The sequence below is a fragment of the Uranotaenia lowii genome, chromosome 2, assembly GCF_029784155.1.
Source record: "Uranotaenia lowii strain MFRU-FL chromosome 2, ASM2978415v1, whole genome shotgun sequence".
Classification (NCBI taxonomy): Eukaryota; Metazoa; Arthropoda; class Insecta; order Diptera; family Culicidae; genus Uranotaenia; species Uranotaenia lowii.
In genome coordinates, this window is record NC_073692.1 from 227767007 (window position 1) to 227791374 (window position 24368).

General features: G+C 33.2%; 1 long non-coding RNA gene across 1 annotated transcript; it reads right to left on the minus strand.

Annotated features, from left to right (window-relative positions):
• Window positions 1-2840: 2840 nt before the first annotated feature.
• On the minus strand, window positions 2841-3814 carry LOC129743662 (uncharacterized). Its single transcript, XR_008736644.1, has 3 exons — window positions 3598-3814; window positions 3412-3529; window positions 2841-3163 (listed from the first exon to the last, which is right to left on the minus strand). It is a non-coding gene; the product is annotated as an uncharacterized LOC129743662 (long non-coding RNA).
• Between the last annotated feature and the right edge of the window lie 20554 nt (window positions 3815-24368).

Genomic DNA, 24368 nt, shown 5'->3' on the forward strand with positions numbered 1-24368 from the left:
GAATGCTGCCTAAGAAAAAAACCTTAATTTCAGTTACATATTTTAACAAATTCAATTTATTTTTGGAAGATGTAGCAAAGTACACCGGGTCAGCTAGTAATGTAATAAAGTTATCATTTAATGATATCAAAATGATCAAGGCATGGGTTTTCACATCGTGAGGTAGCATTTCAAAGTTTTTGATTCCCAGAAAATTTTTTAAAAAATTGGGCAATAGTTGTACAAATTCTCTCATTTTTCAATCCAGTAAAACATTTTATGCAGTATGACGGATTCACTTGATTATCTCACCTACAAACTTTTTATCGCTTTTTCATATCCTATACTTGCATTGTTGGTGTAGAAATATTTTTCGTACAATCATCAAATTTGTTCAAATAAATATTTTTTTAATTCTGAAACGGGTTAGGGCTAAAATACATCAAAATGCAAATCAAAGATTCCTCTTTTAAATCTCGTTCCCATATGCTGGAATATGATTGTCTTGCATCCCTTGTTTGTTATTTTTGAAATTTCAACCATTTAAACATTTTTTTTTAAATTTTAATTATTAGAATTTTGGTAGTATTGTTTAGCCCTAAACGTATGCAGCACCCTTAGAGTACGGTGGGGTAAAAGTACGACCTTAGTGCTATCCTATTTTTTGAAAATTTTGCTGTTGTTTTTTACAAAAAACCAAGTCAACATACAATTTACAGTAGAAACAGAAACAGACGTTCGAATGCCATTCCTGGATATGATGCTATTTAGAAACGAAAATGGAAAAATAACAACCGAAATTTTCAAAAATCAGTCAATATGAAGGAATTTAATATTAGGTGAAAAAACGATCATTTCGAAAAAGCGAAAAGAGATGGGGAAGAGTGGCCAGGGGGGGGGGGAGAGTGAGGATTACCACTTTCAAATGAGTACAATATAAGCTGCATACTGCTCCTCCTCCCCCACTCCAATTTCACTGAACAAAATCAGATGTATTTCGAAAAATATGAAACAAGAGAAGAATAATGTAATCTTTTAACAAACTTCTTCAATATTTATAGAACAAACAGCAAATCTATAATATTCACTGCAAAAAAAAAATGGTAATAAAAAGAAAATGGTCATTGTTTGAATATCTGGTAGTTTGAAATTGACACTTTAAAAAATCTTTAAAGAATTTCTTGTTATATTTAAATGTCATTTCACAAAGTGTGTATAATACACGTTGTTTAGCTTCTGAATATTAGTGCTAGGCCAAACAAAAAATTAAGTTTTGAGTTAAGTTTTAGTTAATTATTTCTATGAATTCCAAGCTGATTAACGGTGATTAAATTATTCATTGGATTAATTCACTGAATAGTGATTTGGAAAATTCGTAATATTATTTTCAATTTAAAACGCAATCCACGTACAAAATTTTGGTTTTGATTTTTCAAATTCTCACTATAAAAAATCAGCACTCCAAATATAAATTTATTTGAACATAAGATTATCAAAATCAGACACTCAAGTATGAAGCTTCTGGACCATAATTTAATTGATTTGCTCTTGGATTTCAGGGTATAACTAAAAAAATGTCTAGCAACAAATAAATCATAAAGAAAGTAAAAAACCTATTCATAATTCCAAACTCTTGAAATGATATTGGTTTGTAATAAAAAAAATTAATTGAAGCCATGAAGGGATAATTTAGTAAAGAGTATTAAATAAATAATAAATAAATGATAATAACAATAATAAATTTTATCAATTGCAATTGGAATAGCCTATAAGTAAAAAGTCACAAAAAGCTCTTTCGAATGTTAGCTTGATGGATTGCCTTGTTACCAAAAAAATAATCGACTGATAACGGGAAAGTTTCAATCTACAATGGTGAATATAAAACATACACACTATTAATTTTTTGGTGTAAATTTATGTCATAAAGGATGCACAAAATTGAAGCATCACTTTTGACCTAAAATTACACCAGAGAAAACAGAAACGCTTGAAGCTATAAATTCTCGAACGTTAATTTGATGACACATTCGACACAATATTATATCATCGATGATGTAAACTTATGTCTTATTAGACGCACAAAAGGAAAGCATAGTTTTTGACATAAATTTAGGTTGTTGCAGATATAACATTACATTCTGTAAAATTTTGGCGATGTAAGCTTTCGGAAACACATGGAATTTCATTCACATGGACAAACATTTGATAAAGTTTCCCAATTTGCAAAAATACTGCTTATTAAACGTTATTTATTTTCAAATAATCGAAATTTGGTTTAGTGTGATTTCAATACATATTTTGAAACTTGAATAACTTTTCACAACAAGCATTCTTACTAACTGTTAAATTTTAATAAAATGTTCAGTAAAGTCCATGAAAAACTATTTCTCTTATAATTTGTGCCTCCAGAACCTTGAAATATTGTAAATGAATCTTTTGGAAGAAAAGACAACTTTTGGTAGATATTTTCATAGGGAAGAATAACATGATAGTGTTAAAATCCCAGACAAATAAACAACAAGGTAGATATTTTCACATTTATAATACGAATTAGTGGAATGATCGTCAACTGTTAGATTGTGATAACAAAGTAGATAGCTGCATATAGGACATGCTTCAGAAAATCAAATAAATGAATATTGTTTTACTTATATTTATTGAACGTATTGATTTTTAAAATTTATGATTCATTGTAATAAATGATAAAATTTTAAGACACCAACCTTTCTTACATTATTGGAAAAATAATGTATTTTGAATTTCTACATTACAAAAATTGATTCTCTACGGCATAACGGCAAATTTCCTGTACTTTTGTATTATTCGTTACATTTGATTGATGAAAAAAATTGAGTATATTTGTGTTTGTGTATGTGTCTGTGGGTGAGTATGTGGCTCATGATTTTAATAATGGGATATATGGCCCCACCTCAAACTTCGTAGTTCATCTCTATATACGATCAGCACCGTAATTTCCGCTATTTACTTACAGGTTGTAGTAATGAAGTGAAATTGTTCGAAAGCCAAATAATTATATACAGGACAAAATCAAATAAATACTAGAACTACATGTGATCAGGTTATGTCAACCTGGTTGTCCGTAATGTGACATCTTCGATGAATCTGACATGTTTCTCATAACCCGCTTAGTACAGTCAAAAACAGCAGAAATTCTTTTCCGGATCTGAAAAAAAGAACCTTAGTTAGAGAAATGTATTTTCTCATCATAATTTACTATTAAGACATTCTCTGCTAAAGAATAGAAAAGTTCAACACATGAAACAAATTTTGCAAGTGTTCTGTATACAAAGGTGAAAAATCATAGTGTCCCGGACAGAGCAGAAATTGTTCTTATTGCTCATAACTTTTTTTTTCAATAAAAGTTTAAGGACAAATAACATTAAAAATCAACAAGTAATTAAACCAACTTACATCGAATATCTCCGCCTCCGCCTCCGCGACGGCTGGAGTATATACTTTGGGGATTGATGCCAGCAGATATGTGTCCCAGTTCCGGTACGTTCCATAATAATCATGCTAGGGAAAAATTCTGAAAAAAAAAATTTAACTAAATTTAATAATACCTATTTCAGAATACTCATAGAATTACACTCTTACTCTTGGACAGATAATTCTTTACAGCTATGTGTCTGCACACTGCAATTACACTGTACTGCCGCTGCTTCCGTTGCCGATTGTTCTGTCCGCCTGTTGCTGCATATAGAGTTCTGTGAAATCCTTGTCCAACTTTCTGCTGCCAGAAACTTCAAGAAGTACCTTTAGCAAAAGAACACACTTCCGGCACGAACAAGGAGTTGTTTTTTTTAATTAACACCTCGGAAACCTTTAAAAGAAGATATTTTTATATTATTACTCACAAAATCATCTATCATCATCACTTTATCGTTCTTTTGAAGTATTGTTTCTATCAGCATACCGCAAAGGCCGATTACAAACAACTTGAAGCGTCATTCAACAGGAAACCACTACGGTTCCTGTATCTATCTCACTAGCCGTGGCCGTGAGGACTTTTCAGCGGATGTTTTTTTTTTTTTTTTTATTTGTCTGCGTTTACACGACTTTGCCTAGGGCCAAAGATGGCCCAACTTGGCTGACTAGTGTATGTTACAGTTCTTGTGTATATGTGTGCTTGTATTGTTTTCCTGTCATATCTATTATTAGAATTTTTCGAGTCTACTTTATCGGTAAGTCAATTCTTGTGTGCCTGATCTTCTTGTGTTTATACTCCGAGGAGTTTACAATCGTTATTTTTATTTCGAATACATGTTTCATGTTTGTTTTTTCATGGTTGTATGGGCGAACCCGATTAACTTCTTGTGCTTATACTCCAGGGGAGTTTACAATTTCTATTCTTGGCCGAGGCCTTTTCGATTCGTGTGTACTCATGAAGAGTTTTAACAATTCTTGGTATTTTGTCCGAAGACATTTTTATTCTGTGGGTTGTCCGAAGACTTATTCTTGTTTAGCCCTAAGCTGAAGGTGTCTAACTTAGGGCTATTTTTTGTTAGGGGGGTGAGGAATCGAACCTCTCATCATCTGATTGAAAATCAGACCGGCTAGCTGACTGAGCTAACCACCCCCCCTTCAGCGGATGTTTCATTATACCGAAGAGCACCGAAGGAACCAGCAGAGACCAGAAGCAACTGCAGAACAAAACACAAACAAAACAAAAGCGTCGAGATAATTTGTCAATTGACGGAAGTTGACATATGCTTAACTGGGATGCCAGGCGTTCTTTATTGTTAATTTGCGTATCCATTTTAAAATTATTAGACAACACGAAATTTTTAATCGTCCTGGAAAACTATAGCAAATTTCATGTATTTTTTGTAACAGGATAACTGCTAAAATATTGATTACGAACGAATTAAAATTTATGTACATGAGTTTTTCAGTTACAGGTTATATTATTTTTAAGACAGTCAGTTAAAAAGATATGTCCTAGTCATTATTTTTTCAAATACTGACAATAACTTGTCATTAAAAATGATTGCCTGTAAAATAAAACAAACTGCCATCAAATATCCTGAAACGAAAAGGAGCATAATATTATCGTCCAAAAATTTTTAGTAACATATGCGAAAAAATGAACGCCTGGCATCCCAGTTATGAACGAAACGAAGAAATAGGTTTTCGCCCATTTCAAAATCCATCACCGAAATGTCAACTCGCTGATGTTTATTTATGTTTTATGTTATGATGTTTCGATTTATTTATGTTTTGTGCTGTGGTGCTACGTACTAAAACTATAAAGGGCAAAAAGCGCTTTTCGGTTTTTAGGCTGATTAAGCGAAAATTTCCCCAGTGACGGATATCTGCGGGGCACCGGCGCGGATCGAGGAAAACTCGCAGTCAATGTTCCGCTGCGACGCAAATCATATTTTCTACATCTTTTTGCCCGGAGGCAGGGAAATTGGAAGGCTGTGATTGTAAGTATAAGTAAGTCAGGACGCAAACGGTAACTACATTTTCTCACTTAATGCAAGCCAGTTATTAGAGAAATCTCCAAAGGAATTGAAAATTCCCCTCAGGTAGGTTGGCTACATCCAATTTCGTGAAATCAAGTCTTTTGTAGGAGGAAATTTGGCCTTTTCTTCGAAACATTTCGGTGAAATATCTAACTCTCCAGCCAATTTATCTCATAGTTTTTTCCCTAAAATCCATTTGCACTAGTTGACAATGGTTTCAATTAATAGTTTTTGAATCTGAAATATATGTTGATACACTTACTTTATGCTTGACGGGTGTTTCCATAATGGGCCAGTAGTTTCGCAGCTTTGAAGGTGGCGCTTATAAACATAAATTGGATGTTGCTCGTAACCATGAATACTTTCAATTCATGATAGATGATGGTTGTTTCGAATTTATTGAAACCTGTGGCGGAAAATGCCAAGAATGAAACATCTTACTTGATAATGTAATTTTACAAGTATCTTACCTCAAAACTGCATACTGCACAGGAAACTCCATATTCCAGGAGTCCCTTTTTTTAGGCACAATTGAGAAATCCAAATTTTCTTCGTCGAACATTTTGTTCACAAAGAACACTCATATTAGTTAAACGAGAATTTCAGTTTGTCCCTAAAGAAGAAATCTTCATTTCCCACCATTATCACAAGTTTTTGCACAACGATTTCACCGAATAATTGCACCTTTTTAAATTGCACTGCGCCTCAGATCAGACAAAATTACAAATGGCTGTGCATTTTGTTGCATATGCCCGAAAAAGTTATTGTGCACACAATTTTACATCATTCACGACAAATGTTTAAGTTTGAGACCTGATAATAGATGTGGAATGATGTAAAATTAGATCTTTCCCAAAAATAAGTCAAACATAATTATGGCTTTAAGCGTTTCTGTCACGTGTAATTTTGATAATTTTTTGGTGTGTAGGCAAATTAATTTTGGATAATTTTTCGTCCTTAACTCGATATTTTTGTCAGATTTTTTGGCAGAAAACTAATTAGTTTAGAGTTTAATCTATCAATGATAACTGATGAGGCAACTGACCTACATGAACAACAAATAATTATTTTGAATCTATAAATTATCTTTTATTAATTCAACGCTGTGAATTTTAGGAAAATTTGCCTTCATTACCTTTAAATAAGTCAAAGTTCATTGCACCTCGGAAAATGTGAGTTTTGGTTTCCTTGTGTTATGATTAAGGATATAGATTTTGAGTTTTGGAGATGTTTTTGAATCTCTATCCCAAAACTCCAAATCCTTCACATTTAAACAGCTTTTATAAATAATTTTAATTCCTTTTTGGTTCTAAAAACTCATAGGGAACGCATAAATTACAAACACTTCCCACAATTTCTTTTTTTGATTTATTGTTCCCCAGTAATCTCTTGTGCTTTATTAACGCATTAAATTTTAGAACAATTTAGAAATCTTCAAAATGTATTTAAAACTATTAAAATATAAAATTTTCATAATCAATTTCTGTTAGGTAGTATGTACTTGATTTTTTTTACGGCCATTCATCATATGAATGCTTGATGTGATAGATTTCAAATCAAATTAAATTAAATTAGATCTAATTTTTTGTTTTTAATTTCTTAATATAGGTTAGTTTGAAGTTTCATAATTTATATTTGAATAGTGTAAAATCGAGGGAAAGGTAAATTTGTGCAAGAGAATCTTTACTGTGATTCAAAAACTTAATTGTTATTTTGCATGAATTCCTTGTAAACGCTAGTGATTCCTTCGGTTTTTAAGATATTTTGAACTACAAAGAAAAATCCTAATGAGGAACTTTCCGTTTCCGAATCTTCCTTGAAATTGGAATTCATGCAGCATCAGCATGTTGTATATTACGATTGAATTTGTTTTGTGAAATATTGGTGTCAAAGAGAAAGTTTAGAAGGTACCAAAGACTGTCAATTGAAGTTATACGTTTCTTAAGCGCCTCCTGGAAAACTGATCATTCCAATGGAGAATGTGACTTTTGTGAAAATTGAATGAAAATACCAATTTTATTATTCCATGAATATGTATATAGTTTGAGTATTTTTTTTGTTTTCTTCAATCTGACCGAATACAAAAGAAACTGCAGGCTTTCAATGTATGACTTCAGAAGAAAAAAATATTCAAGTATTTCAGTGCTGTAACAATATCCACTCCCCTATTTGACAAATTTGTCATTACATTAAAATTCGAAACATAATGAAGAATTAAGAAACTCTGATTTTGAAACAAATACAAAATTTATTACAATTTGCTCATGTAAATTTAGGCATATGAGAGATATAAGTGACAAATAAAAAAAAATGTCCCTACATTTCATTACCTAGCTCAAATGTTAAGTAGATAAATGGTTAGTAAATTTAAAGTCAACACTCACAATTCAACAGAAGTTGATTGGTATAATTTCAACTGCTTGAGTTTGGTCTACAGATTTTTCTTCAATCTTGAGCCTTTAAGTGATAGACAAACTTTTTCGTTGGGTGAACACCCCCACGGAGTGGAAAATTTTTGAAAATTCAAAAGCACATCTACTAGGGAAAGTTTAAAGTTTTTATAGAAATTCCAGCATTTACGGGTATTTTGTAACGGTTTTTTGCCGCTTGGGGGAGGGGGGGATCACCCCGATCACCTCCCCCCCATAGGACCGCGCCTGATTTATTGTCGTCAATCAGTTGTAGACCGTTTCATTTACAAATACGTTTATAACTAGTTATATACTATGTCTAATTTATCCGGAAGAATTGTTTTTTAAGTTTACTTCTGTTCATTGTCATATCTAGATTTTCATTATACATATTACTATAGCATGACATCATTCTGTTAATAGGTACATTCTTGGCATAATTTGTTCTGTGACTATTGATGTAAAATAAATTCCGGTTTCTTAAAGATCTAGTGGGAGCATAAAAGTTAAGATTTTCTAAAATTTCAGGAGCATTCGCTTTTTGAGCTACAGTATCATTTATGAAGGCTATCATTGCAAACTCTCTTCGTTTTTTCAGTGTATTTAAATTAATAAGCATGCATCGAGATTCATATGATGGAAGGGGTAAAGTCGTCCAGCCTAATTAACGCAAGGCAAACAACAAGAATTGCTTTTGTACTGACTCAATACGATTTATGTGAACTTTTTGGTATGGAGACCACACTACACTGCAGTATTCAAGGAGGGGCCTAACATAAGCTACATACAAAGTTTTTATTGTGTAAGGATCATTAAATTGCAGACTAAATCTTTTGATAAAACCAAGCATATTACTTGCCTTGTAGATATTATTATTAAAATGGACAACAAAGGCTAGTTTAGAGTCCAGTAAGATTCCTAAGTCACTCACTTGACTGCACCTTTCAACTTTATTTTGACCTAATTTTATTGATTCTTGTCTCGTTAGTTGCTTTCTCTGAAATGATATTGAGTTACATTTTCTTACATAAGGCTCTAGTAAACATTTTGAGCACCAGGAGTAAAAAAACAATATGAAACCAACAGCATCGGGACGGTTTTAAACTTCCACTCGTTTCACCCGCTTCATCTGCTGGTGAAGCTGTGAACTTTGCTAAAAGGGTTACGCAATTTTCATCTCACTCAAGAATCTTCCAAGCCAAGAACGTCATCCAAAAACAACTTAACTTAAATACTACCCTATGAACGTCTTCAATCCAATCATTAATAAAACGAATTAGAAAACGATATCAGAAACTCAAAAAAACGATATCAGAAACAGCTATGAATGAAAACGGAAATACAGAAAAATGTATATACCGTTCTCTGACCAACATTGAAAATCTTTCAGCACAAATAATAAAAACATTGCACTATTATTACAAATGCACTAGACTTGCAAACAAACAAATGAAGACAATTGGATCACTATTTCGTATTGTTAAAGACAAAACACCATACTATGATGGCTCTAGATATGGTGGTCTCACTTTGGCAAAAAGTATACGAGGGTTGAATGCGGAGGAGGAGCCGAAATTTGACAGCTGGCTGTTCGGCTGGCTGGCTGGGATGCCAGGTGCTCTGATTTTTTGTAAAACACGAAGTTTTGCCAATCACCAAGATATTGCTTAGACAAAGATTTCGCCTTGATTTTTGCAAATATAATTCATAGAATCGAAACAAAATCTTCCGGCTGAGCTCCGGGCTGGTAAGCAAAGCTGGAAGAAGTTGGACCTATAAACGACGGTGCCAGCTTTGTCGGTTGCGGTGAGTAACATTTATTTTGCATTACTTATGACAAATTTATGCTTATTCAACACTTTTTTCTATCTAGAAGCAGCAGAAAGTCATCGAATCGGATGGTAACATGGCGAGGCGTTACATTCCATCGTTCGAGAAGCGCCCTCCTGCAGGAACATCCGATCTTCATCGAGATGAAAAAGCTGCTTCAGGAGGACCCCCGTATGTTGCCATCGCTGCTCCAGAAGATCCAATCGAGTAATCCGGAAGCATTTGGGAAAATCAGATGAAGTTTTTGGCACTTTTAAATGATGGGACCGATGAGCTGAAATAGGAAATAGGCGCAACGTTAGGCGCCTGAGCAGCATGACGATAAGTCCGATGAGTGGGTTGGGAAATCAGTTCGATCCACTGCAGACTGTTGATTGTCCGGAATGGATTGAGCCCCTGAAGGATTCTGCAGGTGATGCTGTCCAATTGCTAGTCATCCTCAAGTGCAGCAAAGCTCCAGCTCAGCGCTGCTCGTGGGTGGTGGTGAAGGTACATTAACTGAATATGTTAATATTGAAAAAGGCTTAAGCAGTATTCACATGATGCAACAGTTATTTGAAAATAAAATTTCGAACCATAAAATCGTTTAAGATCCTTTCTATCATAACGATCAACGAAAAGTTTTTCTTTTTCGGAACATACGGATAGACCAAATTGTATTGTAATTTCATTATAAAAAAGTGTTTAGAATACAAATTGATTCATTTAATATACTCATATCATTGCTTTTTTTCCGAAAACTCAATTTGAATATAATAAAATAAACTAAACCCCAGTACGGTTTTAAATCTTTTGATCTTTCGTTTACGATTGGCTTGTGCACATACACACTTTTTTGCCATCTGATTTTTTATCTCTAACACCTGGCATCCCTGGACCCCTTTTTTCGTAAACACTACAGCCAGCTGTCAAAACTTTTTTCAATATGGTGGAATGGCGATTTGGCATATGAGATCACCATACTAGAGCCATCATGCACCATACGATAAGCACGCCAACGTCATCTTCAAAATAAAATGCAACGGCACCTGGAAAACCAACGCCACAGTGGAAGTGAAGAACGCCAAGAAGAGGATGACGAAACTGGCAAGGCATGCTATATGGTCTCACTAGTGTAAAACTAAAACAACGAATGTCACAACACCGATGCCAAACCAACGAACTTGTACGCCTGTGGGACCGTGGATACACAAAACAAGACTACCCGATAGCTAAACTCCGAAAACAAACTGCGCTCCTGGACCACGAGATAGTTATTAACTATCTGTTCGACATCGATGAACTCCGAATCATCGACAGGGGAGACAACCAAGGAAAACAACGAATGCTGGAAAGTTGGCACATCAAAACCACACCTTACACTATAAACATTAAAAAAGATACAGAAAACATTCATCCTACACATGCCAACATTTTCAAAACTATACAATCAATTAACGAAAATCCATAACACAAAAATAAACACACAAATAAAAAACACCACCCTACACACAACTCAGAACCAAGGTTGCCAAAAAAAAATTCTGTGTTTTGGCCCAAAAAAATTCTGAATTTTTGTGAGTTCACCAAAAAATTCAGTGATGATTTTCTGTGATGTTATTTTCATTATTTTCATTGAAGAGTCATGACGAATTAGATTTTTTCTATATTTTACTAAAGAAAAATCAAATAACATTATCAATCTCATCATATTTTATCAGTTCAAAGTAAAAATCCTTAATTTTAAAGTGTCTAAAAATACTATAATTCCAGAAATACGTTCAATATTTAAAAAAATCGGTGTTCTGTGACACAGATTCTGTGATAAAAATGTGCTCGAGATTCTGTGAAATTAAAGATTTTTCTGTGATTTCGGCAACCTTGCTCAGAACAAGCTGACATTTAGAAGCAACAAAAACAAAAGGTGAAAAATGAAAACTGTGCTAAAGTTTCGATGCTGAGGAAAATTTATCCCAAAATCCCCGGACAACCGGATTTCATCTGAGAAACACTTAACACAGTAAGTCAATCACTACACCTTGTTGTCATAAAATACGAATTAGTTCAGAAAATTTAAAAACAGATAAATAGACAGCTCTACAAGACCGGCCGAGTCGACAACAACAAGAAAACGACACTTTTTAGGTAGAGTATGGTGGGGTTAATGTACGACCTTAATGCTATTCTATTTTTAAAAATTTTGCGGGTTGATTTTCTAAAAACCAAGAACAGTATTTGATTCCTTAGACTTTTATCTCTCTTTTAAAAAATAACGAAGGTAATCGGTCGACGTATTTGCAAGCAGAAATGAAAATGCCTAACTGCTATTCAAACGTACTCTTACCCCACCTCTGGGGCAAAAGTTCGAATGATGTGGGGTAAAAGAACGACCATTCAAAATTCCACAATTCTGCATGAAGTCAAGAAAAATTTATTTTATATCATTCAGTGCTTACAGTAGCTGCTTCTGTGTTCGCTCCTGATACAAATCCTATAAATGGGTGAATAACCTGCGCATATTTGAAGTTCTCCACTAACTGTCTATTTTCAGCAGGTTTACAAAACCCAGTTCTCATCGTATTAGAGCAATTTTTCGCGCGAGCAAGTCTTGTAGAAACAAAATTATGTGCTGATGTTTCCAGTGCACTTGAAAAAGAAGATAAAATTTTCCGTTCAGATTTACTTCAGTAGACCCTTCAAACTTTTGCCCCATTTGCAGTTCGTACTTTTGCCTCTTCAAGGTTTCTTGTGATTCACAGTGTATTGCGCAGAACAGAGACATATTAATCAAATTCTTTCTGCGGCATTTGATAGTGGTTGAATACAACTAAACAGACACATTACAACTTTCATTGAAAGCCAGACTTTTGATTGCTTAAACATGTTTGCCGTTATTTTAAATATAACATCATTTAAGCAAAAAAGCTAAATTACCTCATTTTTCGGAGCATTTTCAATTCCTACGAAAAAAAATATGGCTGGATGTAGGCAGTCAAAATCACTATCAACGCCAGAGTTTTGAATTTTACTGTTCTTGGTTTTTGATAATCTCAAAACGAACTTTTACCCGACTTGTACTTTACCCCACCTTACTCTAAACATCTCACAACAAATATTTTGTTATCGGTCAAAAATTAATTTAAAAATACAATTTTTTAGTCCCTGAAGAAGCTCCAAAACGGATTGAAACGTTGGATACATAAAACAAAAATCGCTCTAAAATAGACTGCCGAAATTTCCCAGGAAAAACACAAAAATCAGTCGATCCCTAAACATAAAAAAAAATCTAACAAGGCAGGATACTTCTGCAGAATAAAAACCAAGAACAGCATTTGATTTCTTTGCCTTTTCTCCCTCTTTTTAAAAATTACGAAGATAATCGATCGACGCATTTGATAGCAGTAGTGAAAACGCCTCACTGTTATCGAAACGTTCTTTTACCCCACATCTGGGGAAAAAGTTCGAATGATGTGGAGTGGAGTAAAAGTACGACCATACCAAATTTCACATTTCTGCATGAAGTGAAGAGAAAAGTTATTTTGTATCAATCTTTGTTACAGCAGCAGCTTTTGTGTTCGCTGATTTTGGAGTTCTCCACTAATGATCCATATTCAACAGGCTTACGAAATCCAATTCTCACAGTATCTGAGCAATTTTTCGCGCGAGCAAGTCTTTTCAGAAACCAAAAGTACGCGCTTATGTTTCCAGTGCATTTAAATAAAATATACATTTAAAATCATATATCATACATTTAAACTTGCGTTGAAAGCCAGAATTTCGATTGCTCAAGCATGTTTGCTGTTATTTTTAAATATTACATAATTTTGCAAAAAACCTACTTTCCTAAGTTTTTCGAAGTATTTTCAACTTCTTCGAAAAAAAAATTATGTCTGGATGTAGGCAGTCCAAATCATTATCTATCCACGCCAAAGTTTTTTTTTTTTTTAATTTTACTGTTCTCGGTTTGTGATAACCTCGAAACGTACTTTTACCCGACTCGTACTTTTACCCCACCTTTCTCTTTGAAAACATTTTCGACAGAAAAAATGTAAAGTTTGATTTGAACAAAACCAAAAATTATTGCAATTGGTGCTTTATGCGTTATAACATCACAAATATTTTGAAAATTATAAATTTTCAAACGTTTTCATTTGATTTTCTTTGAAAAAAAATTTGTGGCAACTTATCCCTTTTTCTTAGAAGAGTGAAAATCGCTAGCTTTTGTAAATTTAAAAATGACTGGTGAAACCAATAACTTTTCTAACTATTAGATGTTTCATCAACCTTAAAAATTTTGATGATTATCTGTGGACATTGAATTTTTAGAAGCCATTGAAGTTGAAAGGAGTTTTAGGATGCTCCAGTCGACGGTACTTTAGAATGTTCAGAATTCCAGCAAAGATAACGATGTGGATAGACCAAATCGTTCCATTTCGTGTTTCGTTATTACAGATCCTACAAGTAACCCGACACCACATGGCAATATATCAAACAAGCCACCCATTAAATTATTAATCACTAATAAGTATCGTCTCCTTTGTCCGGGTCCGAAACAAAATTCGAAAATTATTTATTGACACTGTTTTCTCGGATTGCCTGTTTCCAGAACAAAACCCGAAGAATAGTTAAAACTTGATAAAAGTCCCCAGTTAACGAAAAAAAAACACCCGAATAAATCGGACAATAGCCTCTCATCCCGTTTCTATAAGCCCATAGAAAAAGTGTGTAGCGAACACAAAAAGCGAGGCATTAATTTGGTTTTTATTCTACCGAAATAAATCATAAACCAGATATTGTCCTGACCCTCCGGAGTAAAAGAATAAAAATGCATTCCTCCAGGTGACCACTGACTGGGGCCACTTTCTGCCACCAATCTGAATCGGAATCGGAATCCGAATCCGAATGGGGGAAATCGATATTCCACCGCCATAAAATGATTCCGATAAAAAATGAACACATATAAAGCCATAAAAGAAAACAAAGCCCCCAACGAAAGGTAGGAGAAAAGGTGTAATTCTCGTATCGAATCATCGCTTCTACACCTCATCAGCAAACCAGCAAGCGAGCGAGCAGAAGCAGAAGTACCAGAAGTTGGAAGTTCCAGGATGAAATGCCCAGCTAGTCGATCGTAAAAGTGACTACATATCACGCGTTTTCCTACGAGATGGTCCAGGTTTAGGCAGTTGCGTGGGGACCAGCTTTTTATTCGAACTCACCTTCTAGCAGATGACCCGTAACGGGAGGTCTCCTCATCAGTTGGAAGCGCCACTTGGATGCATTTTTTATATCAGGGTTCACGTTGAGCCATTTGGGATGTTGAAAGCTTGGATTTTTTAACAGATTCAATTGAACAGATTGAAGTTTCATTACAAACCAAAATGAACAGAAAAATGGAATCTGAACTAAAAATATTACTATTAAGAACTAAAAATACAACTCGAATAAGAAAAGGAACTAGCAAGCAATAGAATTAAATTTGGAGCAGAAACATGAACAATAATTGTACTTAGAACCAGAATCACAGAACTAAGAACTACAACTTCAACTAGAACTAGAATAAGCAAAAAAGCTAGAATAAGGTTCGCAGAATGCCCGGTTTTGACTAGATCTATTCACTTTATATCACAAACCAAACAAAAAAAATTTAACAGTGCTGGAACTATATCTAGAGCTTGGACTATTTAGAACTAGACGCTTAACTAGAACTTCAACTAAAATAGAAATTGAACTAGAACTTCAACTGGCATTGGAATTATAACAAGAGAATATTTATGCTTATGAATGAATAAAAACTAAAACTAGAACTAAACCCAAGTCAAGAATTAATATCGTTGAATCATATCGTTGCTGTGTACCTGCAGGAACATTTTACATTATTTATTTTATTCTTAGGGTAAGTGAGCCTAATTTCGCTATATTATGTCAGAGGTTTTTAGCTTTGATATTAGTAAGCCGTATCATTAATTCTTAGACATACAATTTTTTGGTAACTAAGTTCCAAATTTTTTCCAGAACTCTGTTATGGTTAAAAATAATCATTTCAAGCTTTAATTTACGAAAAATATCATGTTTTATAAAGTGTGTCGAGGTTCCCAATTTGGCACTAATTGTTCCTAATGTTAACATATGAGAAAAAAATGTATACGCGTACCCAATATTTGTTCCTGATTTGGCATATTTGTCTGTTTTTCAATTCTTTAATGAGAACACTCTCAAAACTCACCTTTTTATAAATTTTACAACGTTTTTGGAATATGAATAGAGAAATAAGGCTATTTAAATCCTACACAATATTCCTTTACGCTAGTTTTCAAGAAAGTAGTGGATGTTGAGCTTATTAAAATTCAAACTTTACCTTTTCCAATGAATACATTTATTATATTTCAAAAAGTAGAAAATTCATTGTAATAGATATAAATAAGATAATTCAAACAGAGCATCGTGCATCAGCATGGTTAGATGCAACATTTGTGTTTCACAACATTTATTTAAATTTTATTTGAGTATAGTGTAGTAAAATTAACATTTAATCTTAACAAAACGATGATGCCAAAGTTTCTCATGTCGTGAGATAGTTTTTTGAAGTTTTTGATTCGTATAAAAAATTTGAAAAATCAAAATTTTTACATTTTTTTATGCCGTGAAAAACTTTTCACGGTAAGACGGATTGGCTTAATGATATCACCTACAAACTTTATATTGATTTTATTATTCTATATCATTACTGTTGGTGTATGAATATTTTTCGGACAATCATTAAATTGTTTTAAATAAATATTTTTAAAATTCCGATAGCAGTCTGGGCTAAAATGCATCGACATGCATATCAATGATTCACTGTTTAAATCTCGTTTTCATATGCTGGAATATCGTTTTTAATTTTGTTGTAGTATTTTTTATCCCTAATTGTATACAGCTCCCTTATGCTTTCTTTTTAAAAAAATCTTTGACCGAAAAAATATCAAATTTAATTTGAAAAAAATCAGAAATAACTGCAGTTCGTGCTTCATGCGTAACGAAATCACAAAAACAAAGGTTTTGACAACTTACCCCTTTTTTTTAGTAGGGTGAAAATCGCATGTTTTGTAAATTTAAAAATTACTGGTGAAACCAATAATTTTTTTGACTACGTTAATTTGATGTCCCATTAACCTTAAAACATTTGGTGTACAAGCGGTATGATTATCTGTGGACATTAGGTTTTTAAAAGCCATCAAAATGGAAAAGTGTTGCATGATGCCCCAGGTGGCGGTATACAACGTATTTTATCTAGATTTTTTTTTAAATTTTTTCTTTCGATTCTGTTCTCGTTGAAAAGCTCTCTGTAACTTGATAGTTTTGTTTTCCGTCGCGTAGAGTGCGTTCTTTACAACCTTGCGAAAATATTTTTTCATAATTTTTAGATTTGAGATACATTGAAGTAAACAAATATCATTTTTGATTAACTCAAAACAGTTTATTTTTACAGATCGTTGAAAATTAAGTTAAAACACAATTCAACCAACTAAATTTATTTTAAATACATTCTATGATTTTGATATACTTTTGAAAACTTTGACTATGTCCATAATTAGGAACACAGTGAAAATAGTGTTCCTAATTGTCGACATAAGCTTTTCTTAGTTTTCACACGAAAAAAACATGGTTCTAACATACTAATTACTAAAATCATGATAAAAAACAACCCGACAAAAAATTTCAAAAAAATATGATGACAAATTCAGCTTTAGTCGGCCATTCTAAAAAGGTGTTTTTTTAAGAAATTTGCTAACAATTCCATTCCATTTTGACATACTTTGAAACAATCCGGATTTTACGAAAAATTCTATGAGTTAGAAAACTAATTTGTTTGTAAAATTAAAGTTCACATGATCCGTTACATTATCATTTTTTTTTATAATTGTGATAAGAGAAAAATAAGGTCAAAAACAGTCAAAATCGAACGGTATGTTAACATTAGGTACACATGCCAAATTAGGAACACTTACCCTACCTGTTTTTCAAACAGCACTTTTCTTTGCTAAAATTGTTTCCATTTTCTTTTATTCATATTTTTCTCTTTTCTTTCCAGCATGAGGAAGTAATCGGAATTCAGGTCCATTGGCCAAAAAAGTTGAAATGATAAGGAAATATTCATATTTAATTCTGATAAGAGTACTAAGAAACCTTCTTCTTCTTATACTCTTCAAAATGAAAAGGTTCCACCAATCACGATAACAATTCCTGACTTCAATGCCTTTCGGAAAGAAATCGTCACTTCCGTCAAAGATGTGAAGATTTCTTTTCAGATCGGTCGAAGGGGAACTGCTTGTATATTGGCGGAATCTTTTAATGATTTTCAATAAATTTTAAATTATTTGAATAATTAAAAAAACATGAATTTTTACAATTGACACTAAAAGTGATCGTCCTTTCAAAGTTGTACTTCGTGGTTTCACCCGCGCGATCAGACACTAGATGGAATCACAACCAAATTTAATTCTTTGTTAGGTTTTTCTCCGATTCAAGTAATTCAAATGAGGAAAAGAACCAACACGAATAATACCAATAGTGTAGGTTTTGCTCTTGAGCTTTATTTGATCTATTTTAAAAAGGATCAGGTTAACAATTCGCAAATTTTTGAAAAGGCTCGTCTTTTGTTTTAATGTCAAGTCAAATTTGAACCTTTTCGAAAATCTTCAACAAATATTCTTGAAAATATAACTCAATGTCGTCGTTGTCAAGCTTTTTGTCACGGCACTAAAATTGTAGAGTGAATACCAGATGCATGCGTTGAGGCTCATTAGATCATGCAAAATCTAAATGCGTTTTCGGTGGTGATAAACCAAAAATAGAATTCTTCAAGTGTGCGAATTGCGCAGGTAATCATTCCTCCAATTCCATAGACTGTCCCGTTAGGGCAAAAATTATTGCTTCTAGGAAAAATCTCAAAGTTTTCAGAAAATTTTCTTTTCCTCGGGCAAACAATCTGCCTGTTCGCGGTCAGCCCCGGCCTACATTAGAATCACGTCTTGGTAATGCTCGAAGTGATTTCAATGTTACCTGTGCTGATTCTGCGCCACAGACTCGTTGTTTAACGTTCTCAGAGGTGGTTGAAAATGGGTTGTCCGCATCATTTATAACTAATGGGAAAATCCATGTCTTAACGTACATGCTAAGGCTTGGGAAATTCCCCGAAATTCAAATATCTGTTTTTTTTCATTCATTTGCTAATCCAAACAATTTTGTTGATTTGGATGAGATTACCAAGGAAAAAATTGCATCAAAATTTAATGGAAATGATGCAACTTATGTTGAACGCAAATTCAATGTTTGAAGCTTTTCAAACTTCTTTTAATTATTCTAACCAAATTATTATGACTTTATGATTCCCTTATGGATCCAAATAGATATTTAAACATAAGGAATTGGAACGCTAGGTTAACCAAGATGAATTCTTATTATTTTTGAAAACTCAAAAAATACATATTGCTGCCATCACTGAAACTTTTTTAGAGCCAGACAATAACTTGAAAAGCAATGCTTTCTTTAAAATTTTGCGAAATGATCGACTTGATCGACAAGGTGGAGGTGTAGCTATTGTCATCAATAGTCGTCTCAAATTAAGAGTTCTTCCTTCTTTCATTACAAAAGTCCTAGAAACAATTGGAATTGAATAAGAAACTTCTATGGGGAAAATTATAATTATTGCCGCATACTTGCCTTTCATATGTAGCGGTGAACAGAAAAAAAATTTGAAGGAAGATTTACAAAAACTCACTAGAAATAAATCTAAATTTTTTATTATTGGTGACTTTAATGCAAAACACCGATCTTGGAATAATATTTCATCAAATTCTAATGCAAATATATTTTCTAGGTTTTTTTACTGTTGAACAACCTAATGGGCATACTTGTTTCTCTTCGATTAGAAATCCCTCCACAATTGATTTGGTTCTAACGGATTTATGCGAGCATTGTAGTCAATTAATTACTCATGCGGACCTCGATTCAGACCACCTTCCAGTAACTTTTTCTTTATCCCAAAGTCCCATTGAAAACCCTTTAAAATCAACTTTTAACTTTCAAAAAGCTAACTGGGAGCGATATAGGAATTGTATTGAACGTAATTTGGATGTGAACGTTCCACTGAATCCAATAGAAGATATTGATTTGGCTGTAGAAAATTTGACAACTTCAATAGTCAATGCTAAAGCCGCTTCAATACCTAAAGTTAAACATAAATTTAATCAACCTTTGATCGATGATGATCTTCAGTTTTTGTTACGACTGAAAAATATTTGTTGACGCCAATATCAACGAACTAGGGATCCTTATTTGAAATTTATTTATTGCGACCTTCAAAAAGAAATCAAACGTCGTTTAAACTTTATTCGTAATGAAAACTTTGCAAAAGCAGTAGAGGACATAAAACCCTGCTCAAAGCCATTTTGGAAATTAACTAAAATTCTGAAAAAGCCCCAGAAGCCAATTCCTACTTTGAAAGATGGGAATAAACTTCTTTTAACTAATGCAGAAAAAGCTCAAAAATTAGCCCAACAATTTGAGTCTGCTCATGATTTTATTTTAAACGTTGTAAGTCCAATTGATGCTCAAATTTCCCTTGAATTTGATGATTTTCTTTCTAAACAAAATGTGTTTGAAAGTTCTTGTGAGACGAATATTGATAAACTTAAATTGATTTTTAAAAAACTTAAAAATATGAAAGCCCCGGGGAAGATAGGATTTTCTATATTCTTATTAAAAAGTTGCCTGAAAGCACTTTAAATTTTTTGGTTCTTCAAATCTTCAATAAATGTTTACACTTGGCTTATTTTCCAAATAAATGGAAAAATGCCAAAGTAACTCCAATTTTGAAACCTGGAAAAAGATGCTTCAGAACCTTCAAGGTATCGACCAATTAGTTTGCTCCCTTCTTTAAGTAAACCATTTGAGAGAGTTATTTTGAATAGAATGATGATTGACATCAATCAGAATTCTATTTTCCCTGATGAACAATTTGGTTTTCGTCATGGACATTCTACTACACATCAACTTTTGAGTGTAACTAATATGATTAACGCTAACAAATCTGAAAGTTGTTCAACTTGCTCTTCTTGATATTGAAAAAGCTCTTGACAGTGTTTGGCACAGAGGTTTAGTAGCTAAATTAGCTCGATTTGATTTTCCCGTATATCTCACCAAAATTATACAAAATTATTTGACTAGCCGAACCTTGCAATTAAGCTATCAAAATTCATGCTCTGAAAGGACACCCCCTGAGCTGGTGTCCCTCAGGGTAGTATACTTGGGCCAATTTTATACAATATTTTTACTTCTGACCTTCCTGACGTACCAGAAGGAAAAGGTAGAAGATTATTTGCTGATGATACTTTGCTTTCAGCCAAAGGTCGGAATTTACGGGTGGTACGCATTAGCGGTGTAACAAAATTTAAATTCTTGAATTCTTAAATTCTTGAAAATTTAATTTTTAAATTACTTATGGTTCCATTCCCGGGAATTCCCGACATATATGAAATTATGTCTCTAGAAAAGCCTCCGGAACCATTCTTTTTGTTCATTTTTAAAATGTAGGTTGGATTAACCAATCAAATAAAAAGATAATTTATTTTATTAACCCCTTATTGCATAGATGAATGATTTATTTGGATTATTCAGGTTATTTTATAGTTCGTTTGACTTTTTTAAATTTATCATTTTTGCAAACAGTTTGATTTATTTGATTTAAAATAATTTTTTAAAAACGTTATGAAGAGTACATTTTGAACAAATCTGGGCTTGTATGCACGAAATGTTCGGTAAGCTATATTTGAATCGAAGTGCCTAAATTTTACATGCTTTTGAATATTTCCCGGGATCCCGGGAATTCCCAGGAAACAGACCACCAAATTTCCCGATTCCCGATTTCCCGATTCGATTCGGAAAAATGGCTGGGAAATGGACACTCTAAATAGAAGCTGTTCAATGCTTATCACGAAATTATTAAAAGTTATCCAATGACTAATATTTATCCAAATATTTCTTCAAAGAAAGAATTCAAAAAAGTGCTGTCCTCTAAATTAAAAAAAAACATTATGCAATGAATAAAGCGTAGTAGACAAACTTTTAGAAACCTTTTTGTCTGGCACTTAGGAACTGTGAAATGACAACCTATATGGCTAAAAAAATCCATAAAACTTGTATTTTTAGATTTTGCATGATTTTTGCCCAAGCTTAGGGTACCCTGATAAAAGGATCAAGTCTTCTTTGACTTTGAAAATATTACATTTTTTAGTCCCACGAAAACGCTTTTTGTTCATCCACGGTATGTTTCGATCTGACTTTTGCAGCATATTATTAACTTTAAATTACTCGCTATCAGAAAATGCAAAAGACAGCGTTCTGCAAAATTTTTCCAAAAAGATATGATGAACAAAAGAAAAAAGGGTCAAATCTCCCCATTTTCTCCTACCGTTAGAGTTGTTTAGTTGGTTGGTTGCAATTTCGAAGGGCACAAAACGACGCCATGTTGATGGATTCACAATGTCAAGTATTTTAAAATATGTTTTTTCAGGCCTTTTTTCAACCAATTCCATAATGTTTGCGATGCAATTATTTAATGTATAAGGAACAAATATATTTATTGAAAAATACTTTCATGAATATTTTTAATTTTATTTCTCATAAAAAAAATGTCACTGAAATTTCCTTGATCTAAAGATTTGACGAGTCGCATTTATTTCAAGATACCTACTATTTCATACACATTTTACTTGATATCTTAACTGGCAGTAGAGAAAATGCTCAAAATGTGGTTGAAACATTGCTTATTTGTTTCCAATTTTACCTGATCATATCCCAATGATTCAATTATCATTAATTAACCATCATGGTTCCACAAAAATATGAAAAAAAAACTCGTAGAACTCACGGAATGGAAAAAACAAAAATTGTTAGCATGTTCTATTAAAGGTCTGGAGAGCAAAATTTCAAAGCATAATGATTTTATCGAAGATTTAAAAGTTATTCATGATGACGTTTCCAGAACAGGGCCAAATAGTCACATTTAAGCTTTATTAAAGTTCTGGTGTTTCAAAGAATGCGCTTTAGCTTTTAATGGCGATTAATGCTATAGCTCTAACGAAGTTGTGCTGACCATAATGAAGCTAAAATTGTTACTTGGGATACTTGAACTAAAACTTGAACAAAAACTATAAAATTTTATGTACTAGAACTATAACTTCAAAAGAGGCGGATGAATTGAATATTTGAAGTCACTTTAAATAAATCAAACAAACAAACTATTACTTCAACTCAAATTAAAACTTTATCTATAACTTAAACTCTTAAAAATATTCGTAAAATTTGGTATAAATAACTGAAACGACAACTCAGCATCCGTATCTTTGAAACTGAACCTACACTGCAACAAATTCTGGAATTTACATGACGCAATATCATGATTTTGTGCTTAAATGTATCGAAAACGATTTTTCTCTTGCAGTGTAGTGCTGTGTATTTCTATGACAAGGGAAACAGGAATCAATGTTTGTATTAAAAAATATACCTATCTATCATTTTCCATAAAAAACTTTCAAACATTTAATAACAACTGTTAGCCACGAAAAATCAAACAAGATGCAAATTATCGTCAAACCCTCACTTTGCTTTCCATGATCCTCATAATCATCATCGTCGTCCTGATCATCGGCTCGGCACAAAGCAGTCATATTTCACATGTGCACGCATAAATATCGATTTTATTAAATAAATTGCATTAAATTGCTCCAGCTGGTACATAAATTATGCGACCGGGCACGAGAGAGAGAGAGTGGATCCAAACGAATTTTATGCTTTTCCTTTTTGTCGTTTGTCGGGCAGCCGGTCGGATTGGGCTTTGCGAAACATGCTAGCTAAAATATTTGCAACGTTTGTTGATACTCTTTTGCTTTCATTTCTGTTCGAAAGTGGAAAATCCATTTTCAAAAAAATTTGAATCTATACTAAACAAATTATTACGATGAATTAAAAAAAATCTTCTGTACTGTATAAAATTATATTTCAGTCAGTTAAGATTGTAACAGCAAAATGCTCACGTTAGATTTGTAACCGTTGTTACAAAATGCATTAAATCTTTTTTCAATTGTTCTGTATGTAATGAGTAAGCTGTAGTGTATTTTGTTGAATTTATGTGTAGGAAGTAGGGATTGTTCTTTATATTAGCTAGAATGGGGATTTTTAAATATACAAAAACATATATTGTTAGTTTTAGACGAGCGGGCTTCATAGAGGGTGTTCATGGTACTATGAAAAATGGGGGTGGTCCGCCATATTGGATGGCTGAACAAGGGTTGGCATAGGAGGATGGGCAAAGAGGAAGATGACTCAGCTGCCGTTATGTGTCATTTTCATCTTGGCGTTCGTGTGTGAAAGTTGTGAGTGTCCTAAGTAAATGTGTTGTATGTAAGTGGCCTTAAGAGTCCGACAACCTTGGATCATTCAGGTAAAATTTTCGTATGAGGGGGGGAAATGATCCATTATGTTAAAAACCGGTTCATTTTATAGGACCTTGTAATCCTTGATTGGTTTTCTAAAAGAAAACCACGACCTCACACCACGCACGAGTCGGCCTAGGCAGTCTTTGACTGTCTACGCCTAACCCGTAAAAGACCTGTCTCTCTGGTCCCGTGGGACCATAAGT